General features: G+C 58.0%; 1 non-coding gene across 1 annotated transcript; it reads right to left on the bottom strand.

Moving 5' to 3' along the window:
* Positions 1 to 8,061: 8,061 nt before the first annotated feature.
* TRNAR-CCG (transfer RNA arginine (anticodon CCG)) lies at positions 8,062 to 8,134 on the bottom strand. Its single transcript has one exon. It is a non-coding gene; the product is annotated as a tRNA-Arg (tRNA).
* Positions 8,135 to 8,369: the final 235 nt, after the last annotated feature.

Here is an 8,369-nt window from a genome sequence, read left to right as displayed (position 1 = left end):
TGTCCGAGCGAGGGATCGCTCAGCTAAAACTCTTGCTTTTGTGCGGCGCTCTGCTGCCGCCTCCGCTATGCTATAACTATTATTGCTAACGCTATAAAATGTTCCCACCTCACCTAGTCACAGCTCCCATAATCGCCCCTGTTCTTGTACCTGAGTTCACTCGCGTTCCACTCCTGAAGGTTACATATCAGACGAGACACAATTGATGTGCCCTTACTGCCACAGCATCCACAAGCAAAACTAGACTGGGTAATTATCTGGGGAAATATTCCACACGGTAAGGCCTCATGCGTACACGCGCTTAAGAAAAAGATGTCTGAAAAATGCTTTTCGCCATAAGCTTCGCGACAGGCGTGGAACGATCCTGTATCCCTCTCAAGCCTAGCTCTCGCTCCCAATCCGCTCAGCATTTTCATCATAATGCACTCTAAGCTAGCCAGGCTTGCCGGTATCGTGTCGAGCTATAATTCGAGTACACTGAAGAAGGTGTAGTTCGTTAGTGCCTTTGCCAAGCGAAGAAGCGCTCGCTCGTCACACACTTCTGCGCATGCACTTTGACGTGAGCTTACAGCCGCGCTACCGCGCGCCACGCTCGGCGCGCTGTACACTAGCGGCGAAAAATGTGGCTCACCTGGCGTCGTTTTGGCGTTTGTGTGCTGCTGCCCTCACGTAGGGGGTCAACCGCTGTTCCTATATTGTGTGTGTGAAGTGATTTTTAAAGAGAAATGGATAAGTGCAGTGCCGTAACTGTCTCTCACAGGAGGACACCTCAACAGCACTGCACGGGGAAGGGGTATAGGGAGAAAAAGATGAAGATAGTGACCGGAAGTAAAAAGCAGAGAGAGACCAGAATAGCCCAAAAAAACTAAACGACAATGTAGCTAAGCGTTTGCGGGGCCTACAGCCGTGCTCTGAGGTGTGTTGCTTCACAGAATTCTATCAGTGCCGAAAATGCACGCCTGGTGATGGAACTGGGAGCATTGGGGAAGAGTAGAAACTGCAGGGTGGTGGATGGCAAGCCACATCGGCGGTAGGAGGCGTACAGAGCCTCCCTCTCGGTCCTGAAGGCCGGGCAGTGACGCAGAAGATGCTCCAGTGTCTCCACGTCGTCGCAGTTACCACACACGGGGCTGCCGGTTCCCGTGAGCCTGTGTGTGCGCGCCGCTGTTTTGCAGCAGCCGATGCGCAGGAGAAGGAAGGCGCAGTCAGCCCGAGAGAGGCCCACACGTGGGAGCAGGCGCGGGGGCGTTCCCTCCGCGACGCGCCGATCGGGGTGTTGCGCAGTGAGGCTCCGCAGAACCGCTGTCTTGGCCGTGTCGAAGCTCGTCACCAAATGGGTGAGGGGAAAGCGCTCACCGTGCGCCGCCTTGGCGAGGGAGTCAGCCTCCTCGTTGCCTGGCAATCCGATGTGTGCGGGTATCCATTGAAGCGCCAGGTCGCAGCCTTGATTCACGATGTGTCGCAGCTTGCAGCCAACTCGAACAACAAGGGGCACTCCGGCGTAGTCCCTGGCCAGCATACAAAGCGCCGCACGAGAGTCAGTGAGAATGGCCGCTGACACAATGTTCGGATGTTCCAAAAGGAGGTCAGCAGCGAGATCGATGGCGGCGAGTTCGGCCACTGTCGATGACGCGGCAAAGCGCAGTCGGCACTGGCGCGTTTCCGAGATGTCCGGTGCCGTGCAAGCCGCAGCACTAGACCCGTCCGGTGTCACCGAGCCATAGGTGTAGATGAGTAGTCGTCCTGCCAGTCGCTCATGCAGGAGGGAGGCGGTCTCCTGTCTCATGGCGCACACCACAGTTCGGCGCTTTGATGCGACGCCAGGCACCGCGATGTTCACGTTGAGCAGACTGGAGTAGTACGGCAGGGAGACGAACTGTGGCGACGACCCGATGAGCTTTGAGAACTCGGTGGCGCACTTGCCCATTCCCGAGTTCGGCAGGGAGTGGAGTCTGCAGACGAGCCGCTGGCCCTGTGGTGAGCGCTTCAGGCGCTCAATGAGGTGGAGCGCCTGCTTTCGTGCACGAAGCGATGGCGGCCAGTTGCCCACTTCCGCGAGTGTCGCCCCTACTTGGGAGGAGCGAGGGAGGCCGTATAGTTCTCGCACCGCAGTTCGGTGCGCCATATCAATAGCATTCCAATTCGCCGCTCGAGCGTTGGTGGTGGGAAGGGCGTAGAGTGCCCTCGATGTGGCCACAGAGTTGTACACGCGCAGTGCGAGTTGCGGCGTGCATCCGTGTACACGCGCGAGAAGAGAGCGCGCGGCGCTGGCGACTTTCCTTGATTGCTTGCAGATGTGGGAGACGGCCGCATTGAAGTTGACGCGGCAGTCGATCTGCAGGCCGAGGTAATGGACGCTCTTGCGCCACGGGAGAGGGCAACCGCGCAGAGTCAGCGGTGGCGCTTCGGAACGTGCTCGCGTTCCTCGCGGGTGCACCAGTAGTGCCTCTGTTTTGGTCACCGACAGCTGGAGGCCGATGCTTCCCATGTACTGGTCCACCGCGTCACTTGCAGTCTGGACAGATGCACGCACCTGATAGCCGACTTGAGTAGGGCCAGTCGCAAAGAGGGCGATGTCGTCAGCGTAGATTGCCATCCGTACTTCGTGCGGCATCGCTTTTGGGATGTAGACCGGAAGTCGCGCGAGGGCAAGATTAAACAAAAAGGGGCTCAAAACACTGCCCTGCGGAACACCAGAAAACACACTGAGCGGCCGGCTGAGCGCACCTCCAACCCGCACCCGAAGCGTGCGATCAGACAAGAAGGTTCGCACGTAATCGAGTAGCCGGTCGGTGATGCCGAGCTCGTGCAGCGCACTGACGATCGTAGAATGCGGCAACCCATCGAAGGCGCCCTGTACATCAAGCAGGACGAGGTAGCCGGCCTCGCGACGGCCCGCCGCCTGCTCGAGAGTAGCAACAACCTCGGCCAGGGCGTCAGCCGTTGCGCGCAGCCGGCGGAAGCCGCTCTGCTCGGGAGCGAATGCGTCGAGTGCCGCCGCAATCCACTCTTGACGACGAAGTGCCATAGCTTCGAGTGTCCTACCGGCGACAGACGTGAGTGAAACCGGGCGGTAGGAGCTCACGCTGCTTCGCGGTTTGCCACTCTTGAGGAGAGGTACCACGGTTGCTTCTGTCCACTCGGGAGGGACGACGCCGGTGTGCCAGACGCGGTTGTACACCTCCAAAAGCGATGGGAGCTGCTCGTCGTCGATGATTCGCAACGTCTGGTAGGTGATTCCATCCGCACCCGGCGCAGAACGTCGCCTACGAGCGTTGAGCACGATGCGAAGCTCGCTCAAGGTGAAGTCCTCCGTGCACAGCGCCTTCACCTGCTGCAGAATTCCGTTCGTCGGGAAGTAGCGAAGCGGCGCGAGGAGAGCGGCTTTGTTGTGCTCAGGAAGCTCGAAAACTGGGGCCATCCGGTGGAAGCAACGGCGGCGGCGGTGCAAAGGCGGCGGCGAACGCGTCCGCGAGCTGCTTTGCGCTCAAGCCCTGTGCGACCGCGATGGAAAGCGCAGGACAGTGAGGGACCTTTGGTCGAAGGAGAGCGCCGAGAATGCGCCACGGGCGCGATCTGTTGCGCGTATCGTCGAGCGACACACACACACTGCTCCAGCTCTGATTGCGCCGCTGCCTGGCATGACGGCGGCACGCCGCATCAAGGCGATTGTAGAGAGTCCAATCCTCTCTCCTGTCACTCTTGATGGCTCGATGTTCAGCGCGGCGCCGGACTGCTCGAAGGTTAAGCAGCTTGATGTCGGGCACCGGCGTTCCCGCAGGCACAGAACAGCACTTCGTGGCGGCGTCGACACAACGTGTCACGTGAGTCAGGAAATCCGTGTTCGCAGTAGGGGGCGTGGCACAGAGTTTCCGAAACTGCGTCCAGTCGGTAACACGGTAGGAGCGCCGCGGTCCATGGGCTGTAGCGTGCGGCTCGAGGGAGATTGGGTAATGATCGGAGCCCTGAGTGTCGGGGCTGCGTCGCCACTCGTAGTGGCAACCCTCGCTCACAAGCGACAAGTCGATGGCACTCTTCCGCGCACCCCGGCGCACGAATGTGGGACTGCCGGTGTTGAGAAGTAGGAGGCCCGCAGAGAGGATGGAGTTCAGCAAGTCCCTACCTCGCGGCTCGGTGTGCGGGCACCCCCATGTTGTGTGGTGACTGTTGAAGTCACCCAACACCACACAGTCACCTCCGATGCGAGCGACAAGCGCAACCACGAACGAACTGTCCCACCGACACACGGGCCGAACATAAACACTGGCGACACAGGTGTCGGCACCCCCAACACGCACAGTCACGGCCACGCACTCGATGCCACTGGTCACGATGTCGGTGACATTTACGTCGGCTTGCGCGAGACATGCGTGTACATACACATATGCGCGGGACCGTCCAGGCGAATGCAGCGGGTCACAGCAATGAGTCTTGTTGCAGGTCTGCGACTGGCATTCGGTGGCACTGTGATAGGCCACAAATCCGGGGAGGTTAAACTCGCCGGGACGCGCGTAAGTTTCTTGTAGCGCGAGCACGTCGTATTCGTTTAGTGAGAGGTGCTCGGCGAGTTCAGCGTGACGGCAGCGCATCGAGCGGACATTCCACTGGAGGATGCGCGGCCGACGTTTCGGAGATCGCCTATCCATGCTGGGCGAGGGCTTGCTGGGCTGCAAGGGCCGCGACGCACATTTGCCGAGTGGTGTCGTCCATCGCTGCTGTCTCTATGAGGACGCGCAGTGCTGCTGCGAGGGCCGCAATAACTGCATCCTTTGGATCGGAGGTGGCGGAGGTAGTGGGCTGTTGCGTCAGCGCTTGCTCCGCCGGCTGGGCGCCGCGACCGCTGAGCGCGTCTCTGAATGACAACCCAGGTTGTACTACCGCGGAAGGACGGGTGGCTGCTCCTTGCTTCCGTCGGATGGCGTCTGATGAGGCGCGAGCTTTAGCGATCGCCTGCTGTCGAGTGAGAAGCTCTGACGACAGTGACAACAGTACGGCAGCCTTCCTCTCCATTTGCCAGTTGGGGCAGCACGGCTCCGAGGTTGCGTGATTCCCGCTGCAGTTAATGCAGCGCGGCCTCTGTGCGGTGCAGTCGGCGGTGGCGTGCGATTCTCCGCAACGGAGGCAGCGGGCATCGCGCGAACATGTTGCGCCGGCGTGACCAAACAAGCCGCATCGATCGCATTGGAGTGGCCGCGGGAGTCTGGGACGAACCGTGCGACGCGGCTTGAAGAGGAGCACTTCGGCTGTAACGGCGTTGCCGGCGAATCGCACCGCTATGTTGTGGCCCCTGCGCTCGCATGAGAGGACGGTCACGGAGGCTTCAAGGTGGTCTCTTATTGTATCCGCTTCGAACGAGCGGTCGACACCGAAGATGGTGCCAGCACAGGTGTTTTTTGTGAGAGCTTTCGCCCTCACTGGCACATCGCCGACGGTGCGGACTTGAAGGAGATGTGACAGTTCTGCCCCCGGCAGCGCGTTGACGGCGACAACAATCCGTCGAAAGTTCACCCGCACGCGGTGTGCTCCCTGAAAAGCTGAGAGCTGTGCGGCGATAGTTTCTTGCGTCAGTCTCAGGAAGTTGCCTTTCTTCCCTTGGGGACGAAACATGACCGTGTCAGCGCGTGCTCCTGGAGCTGGGCCGTCGACCGAGGGTGTATGTGGGATCATCTCGAGAGGCCTGTAGCGCGGCCTCCTTTTCCCGGCCCTCTTGGGTAGTGATGGGGGGATTAGCGCTGTGTTGATTAGCGTGCTCGGTTGAATCCGAGGCGGAAATGAGTGCTGGGCGACGTTTTGGCTCGGTGTGGGCCTGTTGCTGCTGGCTGCTTTGCGGAGCGAGCGGCTGGAGCGGCCCGAGAACACAGCTGGGGCGCGGGTGCGCCGAGCTAGCTGGGTCGGTTGAGGAGTGCATGCCTTTTTCCCCCATTGCCTTTTTCACTCCGGCGCCGTCGTTGCTCATACCTTGAGAGCTTGTCGCAGGTGCGGCCCCGGCGTGAGTCATTGGAGAGGGAGACTGACCCTCTCTTTCTCGCTCTGTCGGGCACGGACGAGTGGGTGGCTCGGCCAGTGGGGGCTTTTGTTGTTCCCCGTTCGACTTGTCGGCGCTTGCTTGGGGAGCTGGCCCGTTCTGCGAATGCTCGGCAACCGCTGCCACGTGGAGGGCTAGGGAAGGTGACACCGGGTGGCTGTCATGGCGCCGGCGGGGGTCGTTCGCTTGTTGTTCGCCATGTTGCGGAGCTTCGAGAGATGGCGGTGGGCTGCTTTCCGTCGCGGCCGCGGTCGTAGTTTCGTTGTCGACGCGAGTCAGCGGTGAGGCAGGCAATGATGCAGAAGACGAGCGATCAGACCTCGTGGGTTTAGAGGTTGGTGACCCGCTACACGAGGCGCTGAGCGATGGCGACGACTCCTACCGTCAGAGCTGGTGGCCGGCGAGGAGGAGATCGTGCTGCTACTCGGAGACGTAGGCACTGAGGCATTGCTGTCGCTTTCCATCTCGGCGAGAGATGCTGCGGCCGCAGTGGTGTTGGCGGCCTCTCGCCGATGGCGGTTGCCACGTGCGTGGCGGTTGGCGTTCTTGCGGCCGGCGTTCTTCCGGGTTGTCGGTGACAGGCGCTTTGGCATCCCTTCCGAACCAAGCATACGGCGGGCCTCCAAAAGTAGCAAGTCCAGTGCTCGCGAACGAGGCTGTGGCGTGCCGAGACGAAACCCGGGCACTATGTCCTGGGTGTCATCCATGTCAGGGTCCAACCAAGGGTCGAAACGGCCGGCTACAGATGCATACCTTCTCCCCTGGGAGCCCTAAAAAGGGCTACGCTCGAGAGCGCTGTCGTGGGAGAAGGGTAACAAGTAGCTAGGCTTAGGGATAAAAAAAAAAAACTTCTCACAACGAGGGCTGTAGCGAGTGCCGTGGTCGTCGGAGCGAGGGGGAATGCGACCGCTCGCTACGAGTGTCCGGGAGCCGTTCCTATATTACATACTAGGCTCCCTGCACGCCACCATGTATCCTGCGGGTTCAAGGAACATCCATAAGGGCGAGCCTTTATTCTCGAGTTGTCGTTGGCGGGACTTACGACGCCCTCTTTACTGTCGCGGTTGCCTTAACATGTGAGGAGCCTTGCTTCGCTTCGCGAGAACCACGATTGGCGCCAACCAACTTTGCAGCGTCTTTGACCGCTGCTGACTAGGAGGCATGAGTGGCCTCCTTGTTCGCTTTTGGAATGGTCCCTGCGGCCACTTCGTGTGCATCAATCAGATCCATAATAGCTTGATACTTTTCCAGATCGCTAAGCAGTGTACAGCTTGAAGCATCAGCTACAAAGTGCACAGCACCTGACTACATGCGTCGATGATCCTTTGTATTGCAAGCATCCTGGCTGCTCTCAGTACATGTCCTCCACCTTATAGCTATGTAAAAAGGCGACACGAATTTTATCGCCAGCTATATTTAAAACATTCAGTGCAGTATTTATTGCGTAGTCTAGTTTTATGTAAATTACAAGACACTGTCAGGTTTTCTCGTGGATTCCAATCCAGCTGTTTTTCTCGTTCACTCGCGTTCCACTCCTGAAGGTTACATATCAGACGAGACACAATTGATGTACCCTTACTGCCACAGCATCCACAAGCAAAACTAGACTGGGTAATTATCTGTGGAAATCTTCCACACGGTAAAGCCTCATGCGTACATGCGCTTAAGAAAAAGATGTCTGAAATAATCGGAGCTAGTGGCAACTGACGCAACAGTTCACTAGGGTTGAGGATTGGGCGAGTTGGTATTGCATTCCAAAACTGGTACAGCCGGCTTGTTTTGGGACAGCAGTCTGATGCCACGTGGACATGTAGCACCAGATGCTGTATGCTGTTTAAAGTAACGCTGCACCTGTGAGAAAAAAAATAAAGAAAAATAACTTAAAAATTCGATGTCGAAGTGAGGAGCAGTTCCGATCCTACATAATGCGTCTATTCTATTCGGCCCCACATGGAAGATCCAGCAGGCGTTGAATAAAAGTAATGCTGTAACATGCAGCGACAGACAAAAAAAAAAGGAGGGAAAGAAAAATAAAGCGTCCGCGACAGGACTCGAACCTGCAATCTCCTGATCCGGAATCAGGCGCCTTATCCATTAGGCCACGCGGACACGCAGCAGTAGCTGCAGCAGCGGAAAAGTACACTCAAATTGATAATCGACGCGGCGTGTTACGAAGTAAACCTTTCTTTCATCCGTGTCACTTGCAATTGGCTTTCATAGATGCACGCGAACAATCTGCTTTCGAGACTAAGTGAAAAAAAAACTTATTCAAAGATTACTTTAGTCAGAGTCGTTTTCCTTTAGTTAGTTTGCGCACCTCCGTGGTGTCGGAGTTGCGATAATC

Source organism: Dermacentor andersoni, chromosome 1 (assembly GCF_023375885.2).
Source record: "Dermacentor andersoni chromosome 1, qqDerAnde1_hic_scaffold, whole genome shotgun sequence".
NCBI classification, from domain to species: domain Eukaryota; kingdom Metazoa; phylum Arthropoda; class Arachnida; order Ixodida; family Ixodidae; genus Dermacentor; species Dermacentor andersoni.
Note: the sequence above shows the minus strand (reverse complement) of the source record. Positions and strands in the feature narration are given on the sequence as shown.